The sequence below is a fragment of the Thermobia domestica genome, chromosome 7, assembly GCF_964235325.1.
Source record: "Thermobia domestica chromosome 7, izTheDome1.hap1.1, whole genome shotgun sequence".
In the NCBI taxonomy this organism is placed as follows: domain Eukaryota; kingdom Metazoa; phylum Arthropoda; class Insecta; order Zygentoma; family Lepismatidae; genus Thermobia; species Thermobia domestica.
In genome coordinates, this window is record NC_137460.1 from 39,048,367 (window position 1) to 39,069,706 (window position 21,340).

Consider the following 21,340-nt stretch of genomic DNA (forward strand, 5'->3'; position numbering starts at 1 on the left):
GAAAGCAACAAGAGAACTAACTAAAAATATACCACATTGACTTGACACCTAGTCTTCCGTTCCAGGCGCTACTATCGGCTGAAGGAATTCCACTTCCTTTCGTTAAAGCTCTCTCGCTTAGCAACAGCTGAATCCTTATTGGCTCAACGCATGGGTGTATCGAGAGTGTAAGCTTTAGTCCGCATTTTTGCCACGGCTCAAGACATTTTGGCAGCACTATAGTATTAAAGAATCTTACAGAAAGCAACAAGAGGACTAACTAGTATCAAAGAATCTTGCAGGAAACAACAAGAATAATACCTAATCTTAAAAAATCGTACAGAAAGGAACTTGATTTGATTTTCAGTTTAGCGTCACTTACAGCAGCGAGGCTATATGAGACTTGTACCTACAGCTTAAAATAGGATCCGAACCATATGAGCTCCCGCCGGAAATCGAAGCCGGGTCTTCTACGTCAAGGGCGCATACGAGGGAGCTCACAGAAAGAAACGAGAATAATAACCAACTAACCTTAAAATAGATATACAGAAAGTAAAGTAACAATAGTAGTAAGTACTCTGCATCTGCAGGTTCAAATGGATGCTCTGTTTTCTAGGTTTTATTCTAACTGTCTGAATATTATGTTAGAAAATTAAGACCTCTTGGGTTTGTAAATTTTTGTGGGTTAGTGTTGCCAGCCAATTCTGGTTGTGATTTTTTTTCTTCCTTCTCCACTTCACTTTTCCTCATTCCTTGAACGACCAACACAGCTGAGGTCTCGGGAGTTAATTTTTGGCACTGACCCATTCATTGATTGGTGCAAAGCGCCATTGTTGTTTGTAGCGGTTGGTTTTCGTAACTTCCCTTCTCTCGTTTTTTTTTCTTTTTCTTCAGTACAAAATGTACGCATATCCATATGAAAAAATTATTTCAGGTCACAGGAATACCGGTGAAATTATTCAGTTCATATTGACTGGAACTCGTGCTCCGTATCTTAAGCGTGGTTATGCAATGAATGTATAAGATGATTTTGTAAATAGCTTGAGAAAAGTGCATGTGAATGCATTTACAAAATAAAATACGAACAAATATATTTTTCTTCATTAACGTATATTTCCCTCACAGACTTGTGGCTTCAAGATCAAGTTTTCGCCTTAATTTTCAAATCCAAACGTTTCGAAACAGAAATACAAATGATATCGCGAATGTCTTTGTATAGCAGGCCTTCCAAATTCTTCGTTCTAGATAAGTTTTTTTAGGTGGGGGAGAGGTGTAGTTCTTTACATTGGTTCGAGGGGTCCTTGGTTCGATTTTAGACCACGAATTTGATGTGGGTTCTCGCGTTTCTGTCCACATTGTACTAATTCCTTCGTTTGTACTAATTCCTTCGTTGTGAGTGTGGTGATAAAAACTTCTATACTACAGTGAAAGAATGTTAGTTTGACCACCGCCTTATGTTATTTACTTTAATTTGGACTCCTGCCTATACAGCCATTTTTCATAAAGTAATCGTTTGCCAGTAGCACCGGAGAAGGGCAATTTCTCGTCGTATCAACTTCATGGAGGAAATGACCATAATTTTCCTGACCTAAACGAAGAAACAAAACTTTCTAGCTGACGAGCCAGCAATTTGAAATTGAGAACGTGTAAGATTAGCATTGAGTTACCGCCTGTGTCTGGCTTGCTTGATGGAAGTCTACACGTAGCAGGTTGTTCTGAATCGTTCTCAGACTTTGAGTGAAAACTGCATTAGTATCAGGTTTTTCTTAGAGGTCGCCCATTTAAGTACTGACCAGAGCAACACTGCGCCATCTTGGATGGTCATCTCATGGGAATCGGTAGATGAAAAAGGTTTTATTTTATTTAGTTTAACGTCCCACGCAAAATGTAATAAATATTAAATACTAAAATTACGCATTTAGCAATTCAGGCGTTGTCAGAATAAGGGAAGAGGATAAACCCTCCAGCGCGTCTATCGCTACTAAATCTCTTTAAGTTGATTTATATTATTATATTTGGAATTTATGAATTATATTTGGAAAAAGCGCTTTACCGTACGTTTTCCTGTGCAAAATGCAGGAAAAGCATTCTCATTAGTTTTGTGGAGTTGCACTAAACAGTTAAGATACAAAAAGGATCGCGTGCTTACGTGAGTATTTTTTTTTTTTTTTTTTTTTTATGTGCTCTGACTGAAATACGCTGTCGGGCTTAATGCAAACGTTTGAGAGAAATTTAAAGAATCTTTTTTTTTAAAAAAAAAAAAAAAAAAAAAAAAAAAGCGAAGTGAATGTTAAAAGCTGAGTCACGATAACTTTCTTCAAAATATATTGATAAGTGTTGCCAATTCAGTAAAGCTTTTCCGAATCTCTCTGTACATTTGCAGTACAGTAACAATTAGATCTACTGAAAGTTCAGTTTTTAAAATATGAGTTCTCTGCATGATATTTACTATTGATTATTATTGTTACTCTTATAACATTAGGAAACTGAGGTCGGTGGCTCAGTGATAGAGCGCTCCCTTCTGTTATCAGCGGACGTTTCTTTGATCCCAGACCATGTGAAATTGTAGTGGACAGCATTTGTAGCGGACGATTGCCCGAGTAAGCCTCGTCAGGGAAATGGCCATGGAGATTTACTTGACTGAATGAAAAATCTCAACTTTCCTCGCGTCTTTCGTGTGTGTACCGTTGTTGTTAACTGGTTCGTGCAGTCTTTGTTTAGAATTGCAAATTAAATAAATATTTCTGCGTGGAGGAAGAGAAATACCTCTGCAATTACTAGTAGCGCATTTCATAATAAGGTAGATTTACATGTAGAAGGAATATTGTAATTTGGATTGCTTGAACCTGTCTTTTAGAGTAATACATACTTCTCAGTGTTGCACGCGAATAACGACCCTAAAAAATAATAAGGTGATTTGTAAATCTAAGGTTGCCAAATGTGTATACAGTTAAAGGACATACTTCCAGTGCTGTAGACCTAAAATATTTCACAGGATATGCGTTCTTCTGTGAGCATCTATGATTGGCATAAAATACATATAACAATTATTAATAATTTCAGTAAAATAGAAAGGCTGCGATACTATTTCGTAATAAAAGGATTTTGTTATTCTCTTGATGATACTTCTTAGATAAATCACTTAACTACACAGATTGTCTTGTGAGCAGCAAGGTTATAGAAGACGAAACCTACGAGGGCCATCCGGAAAGTGGTAACCGTTTGCGCCGCATGAAGCGCTGAGGACTCAGGGAGCCACTGGGCAAGGTCAGACCGCGTCAGTGGCTTGTCTGCCTGCTCTGTGCGAGGTTGCGTGACGCTAGCAATGCCTGTGTTGTGTCTGTGCTCGTTTATAATGATTAAACAAATTGAGAACCCCACCAGTTGTGAAACGAGGGCCGTGATTAAATTTCTTAATGCACGAAACGTTCGACCTTGTGAAATTAATCGCCAATTAAAGGAGATGTATGGAGACAATGTGATGGATGAGTCGTCTGTTCGGTGCTGGTGTCGCAACTTCAACCTGGGGAGGGGGAGTACACACGACGAGGAGCGTTCAGGGAGACCATCTGTCATTCCAGACGAACTGCTGAGGTCAGTAGACGAATGCGTGACGAACTATCGGCGCGTCACAATTGATGAACTCGGTGAACATTCTCCTAATGTGTCTCGAACAATTGTTCATGAAATTATCAAAGACCATTTGCATTATTCAAAAATCTGTGCAAGGTGGGTCCCTCGCATGCTCACAGATGAGCACAAAACCAAGCGTATGGCTGCAGCATTGACGTTTCTGGGACGTTATTCCGATGAAGAAGACTCTTTCCTGAATCGCATCATTGCAGGAGCGACGAAACATGGGTTTGTTATGCATCACCTGAGAGTAAACGACAGTCCATGGAGTGGCATCACAATTTGACAGCGATGAAGAACTTAAACGAGGTGTGACTACGTATCTCAATACGCTGGCGGCGGAGGACTATGACGCTGAAATACAAAAACTCGTCACACGGTATGACAAATGCCTCAATTTGCTTGGTGATTATGTGGAGAAGTAGTGTAAAGTATGCTCTTTCCAGTAAAACTGTGTATATTTGTTAATATGTACTTCTCTGTCTTTATTGCACAAACGGGTACCACTTTCCTACAATTTGGTTTACCAAAACTCCTTTATGTATTTGCCCTGTGTGTTCATCCGCCTGTCCGAGAGAGAAAATATCTCTAGAACTATTTGATGGTACACCAATTTTGGCCAGGATGTACAGAGTGAAAAGTGAGGAATTGAGTTCCTTGACTGAGGTAACCCATTTACCAGATGTGGTTAAGAGTCTTCATCCCGGCGAAATTAAAATACCGCTAATTTTACAGTAATTATGTGATATCTTCAAATGGATAAAAGATAATCGAAATGTGGAACAAGAGCGCCCTAGACAATATTATTTTACATGGGATACCGTTATCACGACTCACTTATCTGCTTTCGATTTCGAGCCATTTTGAAAATCGGCATTTATTTTCGCGTTTCTAAACGGCTGAAAATGGAAAGCCACTAGGTGACTTGTGATAACGGTACCTCACGCAAAATAATATTGTCTAGGGCGCTCTTGTTCCATATTTCAATTATTTTTTTTATCTATTTGAAGATATCACATAATTACTGTAAAATTAGCGGTATTTTAATTTCGCCGGGATGAAGACTCTTAAAAAAAATACCGTTTATCACTATAGAGCAAAAACGGTAATTAGTAGCAAGAAATGGTTTTCTGCAGTTGATTAAACATTCTAAGAATACATTTCTTTCTCCATCCTAAACTCTCTACTAAAACCGGGAGTGATCTCCATACAGCAAGAACAATAAGGGATAGAGGGAAGCAATGTATTGGAATTGATTTAGCGTACTATGAATAGGTACCATCTTTTATCGTAACTCTCTATTTAAACCAGAAATGGCGAAAATGAACCACTTCTGCTTTTAATATTGATCCCATAAAGACCGTAATAGGGAGAACCGGTTTTCTGTAGTCAATTAAGAGTCAAGAATACAGGGTGGCTCAAAAATAGGTATACACCCCTGGATTGATTAAGTATAACGTTCTAGTTTATGGGTTAAAAACACATTAAGAACAAATAATAATAGAAACTAAGTCTACCTGATGGATAACAATAAGAAATATATATAAAATGCAATACTGTACTGTATATATACTTTTGGGCCACCCTGTATATTCCATTTCGACTCGTTAACTCTACTAAAACTGGAAGTGGTAGAAATTAACTTGTACTTCCGGTTTTAGTTGTGAGAAAATGTTACACCAAACAAACGAAATACTTTCACGTGTTGTACACGTGATACTGCTATTTTTAAAGTGGGGATTTGAACCACTGCAGTGCGTTCGATGCTGTCCCACCGGGAATCGAATCCGAGGTCTGATATACCAAATGCATGCACACGAGAAACTGAATCAGCGACGAGGGCGGGCCAGTCAAAGGCAAAGCTTTCATTTAAGATTGGTTTAAAGGGACAAGTTTTTGCAGATAGATGTCATTACAATATTCGTATCTCTCTCATGTATTTCTTATCATTCACATAAATTCACTATTTCTCTTACAAATTTCAACCTGGAGACTAAATTTTTTGAAAGAGGAACCTCATAACCCATTGAGGGCAACAACCTGTGTCGATTTTTTATTTAGAATTTTCTTTATTGTTGAGATGGATATCCAAACCTTTTAACAATGAAACTGTTTCAACAATGAAGAAAATTATAAATGAAAAATTGTCGACGGATTGTTGCCGTCGACAGGTTATGAAGTTCCTTCTCTAAAAATTTGAAATCTCCAGGTTGAAATTTATAAAAGAAATTGTAAATTTTCGTAAAAGGTTAAAAAAAAAAAAAAAGATACGAAGACCGTAGTGACATCTATCGGCAAAACTTGTCCCTTTACATCAACCTTAACAGTATTTTGTTACTAAGTGAAGAAATAAATGGTTCTTGATTGTACGTTGTATTGTATTCAAGGTTGATTATGTGATTAAGCGTCCATACAAAGGAATTAACTATTGTAGCAAAGAAAGCAGCATACAGTTTCTCTTCAGTGTTTAAATAAATAATAGCTCTGTTTTTGAGCTCACGATCTGCCATAAATATATTTATAATAGAAAAACGGTTCAATTGTTTAGAACGACTTCGTTATGTTTGAGCACGTGGCACTTTAAATAAAACGCGAGATGTCAGCATGTGGATATTTTTCTCTTCTTTTTAATTCTTCTCTTCAGTTGGTGTGTCTGAGTTTGTGTGAGTGAGGAGTTTTTGCTATTGTATGTCACTTCCTCATTAAGTGACGCAAGATTCAAACGTGCTGGGAACTGGCTATACAGGGTGAACTAAAAATGCCACTCACATTCTAAGGAAAGCTTAATGTTTATATAAATAGTAAGCTGCGTATTTAATAAGACTATAACAACAGTATGAGCTCCTAGAGAATTTTGTTTCTTTGCTGTTAAAACACTTCACTTGTTTTGAAATCAGACTGAAATATTCTGTTGTAATGCGACATTTTTAGTATTATCCAGATTTTTATCAGAAACTTGCATCATCTGTTTTGATTAGTATTAAATCAACCATATTCTTTCGAAGTTGAGAATTTTTTACTCTAGCAGAGTACTACCCATAATATTTTCCATTTAATTTTCACCTGTGTTGTGATTATTGTTTAAATAGAAATATAGAATTTTCAAGTGATCTTTGGTATTAAAAACTTCGTTGTAAGTTTATTATTAACTCTATCTTGCAAGTTAGTGTATGTTGTTATATTAAAAGGTGATTTTCTGCTGTCTGTATAGATAATAAAATGTATGCACTTTTTCTTCTGAACCTATTAAATTGAGCCTGCACGAATTCCAAGTGTTGAACTACAAAGATTTGTAGCAACATACCTACAATGTGACTAACATATATGTGAAAGGTTTGTTTTACATCTTTTGAATATTGAGAAAGAGGTTTCCATTTATATATATATATATATATATATATATATATATATATATATATATATATATATATATATATATATATATATATATATATATATATATATATATACCGGGTGCGTCATTTATAATGTCAAACCTTGATGACGGAGAAACCAAAAAAGAGAGAGAAGCGAAACTTTGCACGAAGCAACTATACAAAGGGGCACATTGGTAGACGTATTATTTGACATCACTGGATGAACAGTGTTGCCAACCCAATATAAAGTTATGATTTTTTAAATGGAATGACCTAAATTGTATTTCATAATTTAATTCAACACTAAAAAGGAAGACGAAAGATATGCCACCCGCAGGTCAGTGTTGCAAACTTCTCGAGAAATAACGTTAAATATGTGTCACATTTAAAGGCCTTTAGCACACACAGGGAGTGAGGTACACACTAGTTTTGCACAATAATTTAACTATTGGCCAGAACGGTTTAAATTGACACCAAGTTTAGATGGATCCGTTAAACAGTGTTGACATAACTGAAAAGACAAAAGTCGAGTTTGGATATGGTGCAATAACTCGAAAAAGGCCATAAGTACATTACGGTTTAAAATTTATAGGACAATTTGTGATGTCATAAGAAGCATTCTCACGTTTATTTGAAGTCGATAAGTCAAGTACTTACCGAGATATTCGGAATTTTGTAAAAGCTGAGAATTTTGCGCTGTAGAAGTTGGTAACGCTGTCTCAAATTCCCACTTTTTCCCTCAACGTTGAGGAATTCGTAAAGAAGTGGTTGAAACAAAATATAAACATTAATAAACACACATACGACGAAAAAGAAACTTTTTTCAGTACTTGAAATGACTAATTAAGCGTAATTTACTGGATATGAAAAAAAAAAAAACGTAAGGAAGTAATAGGACTTGATATGACAAGATAATACAAAGACGTAGAAGACATGTAGGTATCTAGTAGCTACTTTCGCACGATGAAAATATTTATCCTCTTATAAGTCTTGGACACCAATATCAAAACAATCCAATACTCACTGTGTACATTACCAGCATGTTACCAATTCCTGTTAACAGATACATGGAAAAAGTATTCAGCATGTCAGGAGTCACACATTATTAAAAAAAAAAAAAAAAAAAAAAAAGTACAAAATAATATTCCACTTCAAAATGAGAGGGTAGAAAATGAATACCTTGAAAAACAGTACATGTACTCATAAAAGAACACGTCTGGTAACCCTACATATCAGTATGTGAAAATCTTTCAAACATATGATACATACCTTCGTAGCTTAATCCAGATTTGTCATAGTAAAGCAGCTTGACCTGTCGTATCGTTTAGTGGTGCGAGTATTGGATTGTTTTGATTTTGGTGTCCCAAACTTAAAAGACAATAAATATTTTCATCGTGCGAAAGTAGCTACTAGATACCTACATGTCTTCTACGTCTTTGTATTATCTTGTCATATCAAGTCCTATTACTTCCTTACGTTTTTTTTTTCATATCCAGTAAATTACGCTTAATTAGTCATTTCAAGTACTGAAAAAAGTTTCTTTTTCGTCGTATGTGTGTTTATTAATGTTTATATTTTGTTTCAACCACTTCTTTACGAATTCCTCAACGTTGAGGGAAAAAGTGGGAATTTGAGACAGCGTTACCAACTTCTACAGCGCAAAATTCTCAGCTTTTACAAAATTCCGAATATCTCGGTAAGTACTTGACTTATCGACTTCAAATAAACGTGAGAATGCTTCTTATGACATCACAAATTGTCCTATAAATTTTAAACCGTAATGTACTTATGGCCTTTTTCGAGTTATTGCACCATATCCAAACTCGACTTTTGTCTTTTCAGTTATGTCAACACTGTTTAACGGACCCATCTAAACTTGGTGTCAATTTAAACCGTTCTGGCCAATAGTTAAATTATTGTGCAAAACTAGTGTGTACCTCACTCCCTGTGTGTGCAAAAGGCCTTTAAATGTGACACATATTTAACGTTATTTCTCGAGAAGTTTGCAACACTGACCTGCGGGTGGCATATCTTTCGTCTTCCTTTTTAGTGTTGAATTAAATTATGAAATACAATTTAGGTCATTCCATTTAAAAAATCATAACTTTATATTGGGTTGGCAACACTGTTCATCCAGTGATGTCAAATAATACGTCTACCAATGTGCCCCTTTGTATAGTTGCTTCGTGCAAAGTTTCGCTTCTCTCTCTTTTTTGGTTTCTCCGTCATCAAGGTTTGACATTATAAATGACGCACCCGGTATATATATATATATATATATATATATATATATATATATATATATATATATATATATATATATACCGTAATATAGACCAGTCAAATGACAGTTGATTCAATAAACCTTTTTCTAAAAATATAACATTTTCACCGAACCAAAAACAGTGCCTTCCAAGAATATCGTAAATATCTAGTAACTGAAATGAATTGAAATTATTGTGTTTAACGTCCCACGATTATGCCTGTTGGGCAAAAGGAGACTATGATTAAATCAAGTGAATAATGTTGGAAAAACTGGTTGAATGAGAAGGTGGGGGAAACGGGAGTACCGCGAGAAAATCCACGAGCACGATGTTGTGCACCACAAACTTACATGGCCGGGGATCGAACCGAGGACCCCACGTACCACGCTCTAGCACTGAGTGACCGTGCTTCCATAAATATGTAGTAACATGAAATAAACAAGAGGTCAATAATCCGAAAACACGAACAAAATTATAAGACAATTTTTTTGGAAAGCTTCGTTCGAAGGAAAGTGGCAAAAGTTAAAAGATGAGAAAAAGTTATGTTTTCATTTTATTTTTCCTTTTTTTTTCCCTGAAAATTAAATTCCAAATAAGACATTTGAATAACTCGAAATCTCAAAAAAATTTCTGAAAACTCAAATTGTGTTCATAATTTAAAAAAAAAAAGGAACAATATATATAATGGAAAATTCTGGATTAGAAAAAAACAATGGGAGTCAATGCGTTGGCCACACATGGTCTAATTAAGTCTGCATATCTACATCAAGAACTTTTTAGTTTAGTTCATTTGTTTATAATCATTTTCAAGAACATTGGTAGAAATGTTGTTACAGAATACTATATAATATATTTTCAGGCATCTAATTGATTGCAGTAATTAATAGATTAATAGTACGTTGTTTACATTTTCAAGTTCACTTTTTCTTCTTTTACTCTTGGTGTCACTAGGTTAGTTTATCAATTACTACGACCTTCCTGAGGAGTAGATTGTGTGCGCGCGTGTGTCACGGTAGGATTTTCTTTGAAACCGTAGCAGCGTTTAAAGGTCAAATGTCGTCGGTGAACTATCTATCTTTGTGCATGCATACACAAGGACGGGTGAGCAGTAATATATTATTGTTTGTTTACGTAGAACATGTCTTCACGACATCAGATACCTGTAGTACGATAAATTGCTTTACTGCCCACGTCTTGCGTTTGTTAGGTACATTCATTTTTTCCTTTCCTTTTTTGAATTTATAAATAGTACATAGATGTAAGTATCAGTTTCCGATGAAGAATGTAGAGTCTTTGATGTCGATCCAACGTTGTTTGGCAGATAAGCTGTTTCTATTGAAGGTACTATACTAATGCCACATTGACTTGATCCCTAATCTTCCGTTACAAGCGCTGCTATCGGCTGAAGGAATTCCACTCGCTTTCTCTCGCTTAGCAACAGCTGAATCCTTATTGGCTCAACGCGTGGGTGTGTGAGGGTGTGAGTTTTAGTTCGCATTTTTGCCACGGCTCAAGACATTTTGGCAGCACAATAGCAAGTTTCCCTTATTATTGTACGCGTCGTTGGCGTGGGAGACCCACGTTTGATTCCTGGCAGGAGCTCGTGTGGTTCAGATCCGTTGTTAATCTTTAGGTTCACATCTCTATAGCCTCGGTGCTGGACGGGACGAAAAACTCAAATCAAATCAAATGAAGTTATTATTAGTAGTAATAGTTTGCTGCTGCTGCTGTTGCGCCAGAACGAGTCTTCGCCCCACTGTACAGCATACAGGGTGGTCCGAAAGTAGGTATGCAGTACCGTAGTGATCAGCTCATTGCATTCTATACCATTTCTTATTGTTATCTATGTTTGTTTATTATTTCTTAATGTGGTTTTACGTACATCTTAAACTCGGAAGAGCCGAAACAAATAAACCCATAAACTAGAATGTTATACTTGATCAATGCAGCGGTGTATACCTACTTTTGGGCCACTCTGTAGATTAAAATAGTACTATATATATATATATATATATATATATATATATATATATATATATATATATATATATATATTTAACTTTCCCACCAACTGACGTAAATATCAATGCTCAAATCTGTGTGAGATTACGACCCATATCTTACTACTACTACTACTAATTAGTGATGAGCAAATGCAAGACCAAGACCAAGACCCGGGTGGTCTTGGTCTTGGTCTTGCACATGCGGTCTTGGTCTTGGTCTTGCAGTGGAACCCTCGGTCTTGGTCTTGGTCTTGCACACCTAGTCTTGGTCTTGGTCTTGTTCTTGCACACCCAGTCTTGGTCTTGCTTGCAAGAGTCTTGCAAGTTTTGCTTTTAAGAAATCTATGATTTTCATAAGTAAATTTTACTCTGGATATAAGGGATAATAAATCCTACATTGCGTCAATAGTGAGGGAAATACAATGTATGTTTCTAAATGTATTATATTTTACCTTCGTGTAAGTGTGATGATACTGTACAACATAGGCGATGACCTTTACTTTTTTTTTTTCAATGGGTGATCACGCTTCACTACTTATAAGATAAATCACAACATTTCGTAATATTTTTATATGTTTTAACAAATCCAATACTCCACTGGTTCCCAAACTGGGGAGGCTATCCCTGACAGTGAGACGCATGAAAGAAAACCAAGACGGCACAGATTACTGAAATACCATAAATTGCAAAATTATTTTTACACTCTAAAGGCGTCAGATTTTTTTCTTCCCTACCACGATTAGCTCATCTTTGTATTGAACAATCTCCCAATTAAATATTGAAATTTTGTTTTACTGATTCTAATATGTACTGTATGGGGCAGAAATAAGAACATACGCAAAAACGATGAAACAGTTAGACTTTCGAAATGTGGGCATGGAGAAAAAAGGAGAGAATCAGCTAGGTTGAACAGAAAACGAATGCGAAGGTTTAAGAAATAGTAGCAGTAGGGGAGAAAAGAAGAATTTTAGATGTAATGAAGAGGAGGACATTGGTTGAGGAGGAACTGTATTATGAGGGACGTGCTAGAGGGAGGGGGCGAAGGAGATCGTAGTTGAAGAAAGATATTAAGACAGAAAATTGCTACGTTAAGACGAAGAGACTAGCTGAGGACCACAGTCATCGAAGCTTCTCAGCTGCAGCCAGCAAGTGACCTGCCAATAATAGCAGAAAAGCTATTATTATGACGATGATGATATGTTTTCCAATATTGACCAAAAAAGAGAGAACAAATTAAAATAATAATTAAACCTCTTAATATTTTAGAATATGAAATGAAATTAAATTTGTGAGTTTTACGTCCTACGATTATGCCGGCTAGGCTAAAGGAGACAGTGATGATGAAAAATGAATGAAAATGGTGGAAAGAAGAAAGTGGGAGGAAACGGGAGAACCACGAGGAAACCCACGCGCATGGTGTAGTACACCACAAAGTTCACTTGGCGGGGGCTGGGATCGAACGCGGGACACCAAACACCAGAGGTGAACGCTCTGCCACTGAGCTACCGTGTCTATAACATGCTCTAGTTTATTTTTGCTTATCCACTTCTTATGGACACAACTATTCTTCATATGATTTCCCAAAATCCAATCATGGGCCGTCGTGAATGATCAAATGATGACCAAAGTAAATCAGACTCTCAAGTTATTATAGCTTGTAACAATTCATAGAATTATGCTGTCGGACGTCTCGTGTACAACCGATTCAAAAAACAACATACTGTAGCTATATGTTACAGGAGCAGATCGACTCACATGGATTGCATACACTACTGGGAACACATTCACTCCGGCGGTATTTTTACTGGAGCCAAGAAGTTTACGTGAAAGATGTAATGATTTTTCCCCTTCCTTTTTACATTCTATAAAAAATTCAAGTAGTGTTGGTACTTGTGCAAGACTCTTGCGCAAGAGTCTTGGTCTTGGTCTTGGTCTTGCAGGTATGGTCTTGGTCTTGGTCTTGGTCTTGCATCGGGATTCCTGGTCTTGGTCTTGCATCGGGATTCCTAGTCTTGGTCTTGGTCTTGGTCTTGCATGCAAGACTCTTGCAAAAACTGCAAGACCAAGACTCTTGCGCTCATCACTACTACTAATTATTATTTATTTATTTATTTATTTATTTGTCATCTATAACAGGACTGCTGTCCCAATTACAATAGGCTTACAAGAATTAAATTATATTCAAATACTAATATACATGTACAATAATAAAAATTGAAATAAAACTAAAAGAGAGAGAAGAAAAATAGAAAGAAAGACGAGTAAATAAAAATAAAATAAAATAAAGGATATACGACGAGTAAATAAAAATAAAATAAAATAAAGAAGGATATACGTTTGATTGGCATTGGTGTAAAACAAAAAACAAAAGTTACATCTATAACGTAATAGGAAAGAAGAACTATGTATACAATGTTCGAATAATCATCTGACGCATTGCTTGTCTGATATTTGTTTCAACAATTGCAAATATAAAGGATATAATAGAGAAAAATTATACAATATATACAATAGTTTAATAATCATCTGACAAACCTCTTATCTAATGTTTGTTTTAACAATTTCAAATATAAAGGGTATGGCAAAGAAAGATCAAACTCTGGACTTTCCTTAGATACATTATTATAATTTCGACAAATTCGAATTAGGGGGGAATTCATATGCATAGAAGTTCTAGATTTTACAGTATAAAATAGCGTTGTAGTACGTAAGTTCATTTTGGCAGTATTAAAACTTAACATACTTATGCATTCATGATTATCTATCATGCCATTCACCAATTTAAATAAGAAAATCAATTGAGATATTTCTCTTCGTGTACTTAATGCGAATATTTAAAAATGTCTAATAATTTGTTGTAAGAAACTCTGTCATAGGAATTCACCCTGTACATTTTAAAATACAAATATCGTAAAAACTTCTTTTGTATTTTTTCAATATTTCTTTCCTGTTGTTTATAGTAAGGTGTCCATACTATTGACGCATATTCTAACTTGCTACGTACTAAGCTATTAAACAAAACCGTACAAGCTCTTATGTTAGTAAATTCATTTGTATTTCTAATTAAAAATCCTAAAGATTTGTATGCCTCATTAATCATTTTATGTATATGCTAATTAAAGCATAGTTTAGAATCTATAAGGACGTTTAAGTCATTTACATGTCTAACTCTTTGTATTATAATGTTATTCATAGAGTAATTGGAATTAGGTAGAGTTACCTTTCTCGAGAACGTTATTACAGAACATTTATTTATATTAAAAGGCAATTTATTGTCAATACTCCATCTGTAACAGCTATCTAAATCCATTTGTAACTTGATTACATCATCGTTGTTCTTTATTTCTTTATACAATTTCATGTCGTCTGCATATAACAAACATTTGGAGTATTTTATAACTCGAGGCAAATCATTGATAAACAACAGAAAAAAGTAATGGTCCAAGATTTGAACCTTGTGGTACACCGGATAAGACTCTATACTGTGACGAACTTAACTGATTATATAATACATACTGTATGGGATGTTTAAGATACGATACCACTAATGTCAATAATTTGTATGATAATCCAAAGGAAGATAATTTTCGTAGTAACATATCATGATTGAGTCTGTCGAAGGCTTTTGCAAAATCCGTATATATGGTATCAACCATAAAATTGTTATATATGGAATCTGAAATGTTTTGGATAAATGTAATTAAGTTGGTCACAGTTGAACGTCCTGGATAAAATCCGTGTTGATATATGGATATGTATGATTTAACATGATTAAAAATTCTATTAAAAATTATGTGCTCAAATATTTTAGCCGGAGTTGATATAAGTGATATTGGCCTATAATGTTCAATTAAATTTGTATTACCTTTTTTAAGAATAGGACAAACTTTACTGACTTTCCACAGTTTAGGAAATGTTGAAGTTTTCAATATTAAATTAAAAATATAATACAAAGGGGAAATTAAAATATCATCACCATCTTTGAACACATAGCTAGGAATAGAGTCTGGACCACTTGCCTTAGATGGCTTTAGTTTTTTGATGGATTCTTTAATTTCAAGTTCAGTTATAAAATCAATTGTTAAATTCTGAGAAACTTTAACAGAATAACGTAAGAAGAAGAATCTGAACTATATACACTTTGGAAATACAGCGCAAAACTGTCTGCTATATCTCTATCAGAGTTCAACTTTTGATTATTGTAAAGCATACATTTATTTACAAAATTATTATTTTTCTTGGATTTAATAAAATTCATTTTTTAATAATAATAATAATAATAATAATAATAATAATAATAATAATAATAGCAGCAAAGCACATTCATGTTCATTTCATCACTGTCCATATTGAAATAATTTAATTGAAATAATGCATTTTTTAAATTGAAATTAGGTCGCAACAATAGTTCTTAAATCTGTAGGTCGCCTCTACGCAAGTAATGTATATTGGCGTTACAGTGCAGGTAGCGATACCCATTAGCACGACTATTTACTATTAAGTATTTGCGTAACGCACTGATATGCTTGTCTTTTAATAAAATTTCACTGTATGACCTTTTTTCAAAATATTATGAAAATTGTGACTAAGCTTAGATATCTGCACTCTTCACACTCGCTGTATTTTGTTCCTTCTAACTTTTTAAAATTTCTTTTTATTTTTCTAAAACTCAGAGCAGAGCAAGGTTAAGAAAGTGATATTCTCGTACCATTGAGAAGATCCAGCTATTATCAGAAATAATAAAAAATCCTGAAAATTACTTTCAGAGCATATTTCAACAGTGGAAGTACCATTGAGATCAGTTCTTCCTCTTACAAATTCGTTGATACGTTTCCGTTTTCTCTCTCTCTCTCTCTCTCAAAATAAATAAATAGATAAATAAATAAACTTCTAGACGAGGTTCGCACGACCGTAGCACAGCAGAGCTATGACCCATATAATCTAGCTAACCCCTTTATATTTCCAGTTTTTGTGAAAATTAGTTCATAAGCTTATTACCAAGCATCCGTGTAGTGTAGTTCATGAACCGCCTCATACTAGGTAAAATTATTGTTGCAAATTCGAAAAACTTCTAAATGGATATCATATCAAGAACCATACTTTGTGTATAGAGTTCTTTTTGTGACACAATGTTTCATACGCAACATTTAATCCCCATTCATATCATATACTGACTTTTACTTTTTATGACTATTGTAGGCGCAAAAAAAAAAAAAAAAAAAAAAAACCGAATCTTTACTCACATCTTTCTTATTCGTGCAATTTTTGTCAAGACTACACTCTCATATTTGGGATCAGGTGGAGAACAGGACTTCGAAAACGATGGCAGTCATCGAGACGCACAGTATTCATTTGTTTTTATTCCATCATATCCGAAAGTTCATAAAGGGGGCGCGGTGGCTGAGTGGTAAAGCGTTCACCTCCAGTGCTTGGGGTCTGGCTCGATCCCAGTTCGCGCCGTGTGGACTTTGTGGTGGACCAACACCGTGCTTATGGGTTTTCTCGGGGTTCTACCGTTTCCTTCCACTTTCTTCATTCCACCATTTCACTCATCTCTGATCATCACAGTCTCCTTTAGCCTAACCGGCGTAACGTGGGACGTAAAACTTAAAGATTTGCGAAAGTTCTTAAATTTCCGGCATTATTCTAATGAATTTTATAGAAAAATAATCACATTCTGTCCTGCAGTTCATTTGCGAGCACGTACAGTGTTTATACCACGCGAACACGCATTCTGTAGGTCAAAACTGATCCTTCTGTAAAGACTCCACAGTGTATCTCAACAACAACGGCGCCTGGTATTCTGTTACAAAGCCTGCTTCTGTAACAAAACAGATTTTCTAAAGACTAGGCTTGTTCGAAAACAACTTGGGTTCTTTCCTTCTTTTGTCGAAAACTTTGTGTTTCTTTCAAACAAAGTTTTCAAAGGAAAACAGTTGAGCAACAGATGAACGGAGAAGAAAAAGAGAGCTTTCGCATAAAGCGCTTCGCTTGTTAAATCGGATGAGGCTTCTTGGAACTCTATATTCTTCATTATGAAGTGTAGCCTCTTCTGTATTAAATATAGCAACAACATATGATGGTGTCCCAAACCAATCTGTCAAATAATAATAATAATAATAATAATAATAATAATAATCACGAATTTACTAGTGTTGAGCACGAGACGACTCATCTGTTCCCGTCTCGGAAACCATACGCGAGTTCTGGCTAGAAGTATCGTTCTGAATTCGAGAGGAGACAAACTTGGAGTCTTATGGCCTACACTAGTTCACCTACATCTTACACTATAAATTCAGTTTTGAGATTATGAGATTCATATATAAAAAACAATAAATTGATAAGGTCACTCTAGTTCTATCATTCTATCTAGAGTGATACCAGTTCGGTACTACTAAGACGTAGTGGACCCCCCCCCCAAAAAAAAAAAACTCGAACCCCTCCCAACAAAAGTTTCTGGGTGACTGTTTGCAACTTTTCTATAAGGTATCAATTACTTGTGCATTTCATGATTTTTGAAAGTATTAAAAAAAAAAAAAAAAAAACATTATCTGCCGTATTTTGTTGCAACTATCCAATTGAGAACTTTCAAAGTGTATTAGCACAAATAACCTAGAATAAGTAACACTACTTGACAGTAATGTAGAGTTCAAGTACAGTAGAGCGCCGATTATCCGAAGTAATTGGGTTACATGGGTGTTCGGAAAACTGGTTTGTTCGGATAATCGAACTGTACAGCGGGGGACACTTCTAAATGGTACACCTTAGCCGTAAATCTCCATATGGCTGTACCATTTAGAAGTGTCCCCCACTGTACATGTTTATTTGCCAAAAAGAAGTACTGTACAGTAAATTTATTCATAAAAACAGGCATCTCTTTAAGTATTACAAAGTAACGTACAAAGGCAACTTTAGTAGGAATATGTAGTATGTGGTACATGGCGCAGCTGTTGCTGTGAACAGCTTTAATACTGCCGCTACTTCTACAGCCAGTGCCAAACCGACAGAAGTGTGCTGATTGTTGAAATACAGCGACTGGTGGCTTGGCCGGTCAGCAGCGCCTTATGAAGGCCCCATTAGAAGCAATGTTCCGCCAGCAGTGGCTCAGTGCGGCGACTACTGTGGGAAACTTGGTTTGGGAGTGAGGGGGATGATGGACGGTAGGGTGGGAGAGTAACAGGTGCGAGCGAGTACACAGTTCGGTTAAGCGGTCGTTCGGTTGACCGACGTTCGGATAATCGACGCTCTACTGTATTTGATAGAAGTACCGAATAGATTGTGCTAATCCTTTTTCGCTAATGTAATAAGTAGCAATAATGTGAAGATTAGCCAAACTCTTTTAAAACAACCTAAATTTTATCCGGCTTTTAAATATACTATTTGACCTAAAATTTAACGAACTAGCTATAATTTAATATGAATGGGTATTTCAAAACAGGAAACATTTTTATAGTCTTTAGATATGTGCAAATAATCTTTCAGTGTAATGTCTCACGATTATGTCCTTTAGGATAAGGAAACGGCTGATTGTCAAGTGCATGATGATGGGAGAAACAGTGGAATGAGAATGTGGGAGGAAACGGGAGTACTCCGAGAAAGCTCACGGACACGATGTTGTCCACCGCAAACTTGGCCGGGGATCGAACCGGGGGCGTTTAGATTTGCCGAGTAAAAAGTCACTTAGTTTCTTTCGAGCGTTGTATTCCACTTAGATTAGTATCCTGAGCATTATACTAACCCGGTAATGTAATCAGCACTGCGGGTTGTCTATCAAGCAAGGATGTTGTCCATAATTACTCTCATAAGAATATATATCAGATCGATTTTTGATCGTCTATATCTTGGAATCCTTATATAAAATTGTTTGATAAACCAAGTTCTCTTTAAAAAAATATGAGTAAAGCGAAAAATATGCATATGGATAATGTATATAATACAAAGCTTGCTGTACAGTCCACACTGCAAATAACGATCTGTTCTAATTTGTGTAAACTGCGTACGTATATTGGTTACGTAAATCAACCACAGCAGCTACATAATGGAGGAACATTTGTCGACTGAATGACTGAGTTATATATGCAGTATGTCACTAACCAGTTGCAGTTGAGTTTGAAGGCAGGCAATGTTAAAGTGTTATTGATGCGGAATCAATTGCGCTGGCAAAATCTCTCCCCCTCACAGATAGTCAGACGCACAGGCGCCAATGAACAAATCGACAGACTTGCTGGAGTTCAGGAAACGGAAGGGAAGAACGTTCAACCATATTAAAAAAAAAAAAAAGTATGAGGGAGATATAGTTTGAAACTTTTTTTTTTTTTGTTGTTGTTGTTCGCTTGCATAATCATAATCATGGCGAAACATTCTAGGAATTTTATTTAAAAAGCTTACTAGACGTAAGAGTCTTCATCCCGGCGAAATTAAAATACCGCTAATTTTACAGTAATTATGTGATATCTTCGAATAGATAAAAGATAATTGAAATATGGAACAATAGCTTCCTAGACAATATTATTTTGCGTTAGTTACCGTTATCACAAGTCACCTAGCGGCTTTCCGTTTTCAGCTGTTTACAAACGCGAAAATAAATGCCGATTTTCAAAATGGCTCGAAATCGAAAGCAGATAAGTGAGTCGTGATAACGGTTTCTCATGTAAAATAATATTGTCTAGGGCGCTCTTGTTCCACATTTCGATTATCTTTTATCTGTTTGAAGATAACACATAATTACTGTAAAATTAGCGGTATTTTAATTTCGCCGGGATGAAAACTCTTAACCTTGTATCCAACAATAATCCACAGTAACTTAGTGCACCCTAAGTTTTTAGCACCATTCACTCAAGTTCTAGATTGAAAAGGCTTAACTCCCCTGCGTAGCACAGCATAATTTCCAATCATGTGTATCAGATGGCCAAAAGGCTGTTTCCTCCGATCACGTTTAGCTAACTAAAATTGTCAGTTATAGATAAGGCTATATATATATATATATATATATATATATATATATATATATATATATATATATATATATATATATATATATATATATATATATATTGTATTTTGTTTCAACAGCAAAAAAGAAAGTTTTTATTTTGTTGTGGGGCTGATTTTTTAGTGTTTCTGGCCCATTGTTTTCTCCAAGAGTAGGTGATATTTTGTTTTTATAGCTTGACCATTCTGCTAGCGTGCAAGTTTCTCCCTCTATTGGCTTGATAAGATTCCTTGTACTCCTGAAGAAGGGATGGATTTTGTCATTTATCGTTTGTGAAAGTTTTTTTTTGAAATCAGCATTCATTTATGGTGCGAATGTGGCTGCCTCGCTATTTCATTAATAACCTGACAGTATGGCATAATTCATTTGTCCTGAAAAAATATACGGGGGTAGTTTATTCTTAGTGAGTTTTTTTTCGGGCGATTTTCTCGAACAACTCAGGCGATTTTGTAATAACTCTATAGTGTTGCGTAAATGACTTCTTTGACTGGGAGCTCAGTGGTAGAGCGCATACCTCTGGCTCGATTCCCAGCCAAGTAAGTACGTGGTGAACGACAACGTGCTGTTTTTCGGGGGGTATTCCCGCTTTCTCATTCCACCAATTTTTCATTATCATTCCCTTGCTTTACTCATCATCTCCCTTAGCCTTACGGACATACCAGTAATCGTGGAACGTTAAACTCATAGATTTCCAAGATGTTACTTTTGTCAACTAAATTCGCAAGAGGTAGTGTGCCCTTAAGAAGTTAGTTTTATTTTCAAACTACTTTCTCGAAAGCTACTCAGGCGATTTTGGTCATATTTTATAAATAAACATTTCATTCATATTCCTATAACGTTGGATAGATAGCTTCCATAAGAATATTCACAAGTGGCAGTTTACTTACTCTGGGGTGCTTTTTGTTTTATTTTGACAGTTCTGTGAAAAGTGACTTCTGCAGTTTTGTTATTTTATATGAATATTGCATTAATAACCATAATATATAACTTAATTATGGAAAAGGATAGTTTACTTTTTGGAGGCCTCTCTTCGGGCGAAATTTTCCAATAAAAATATTTCAGTAATAACTGCAGCAGATGATTTAAGGAGTG

General features: G+C 35.5%; 1 protein-coding gene across 1 annotated transcript in view; it reads left to right on the forward strand.

The window, feature by feature from the left end:
* The window catches only part of LOC145690015 (uncharacterized), a 486,481-nt gene that overhangs the window by 385,832 nt on the left and 79,309 nt on the right, over positions 1-21,340 (forward strand). The gene's annotated exons all lie outside the window — the stretch shown is intronic.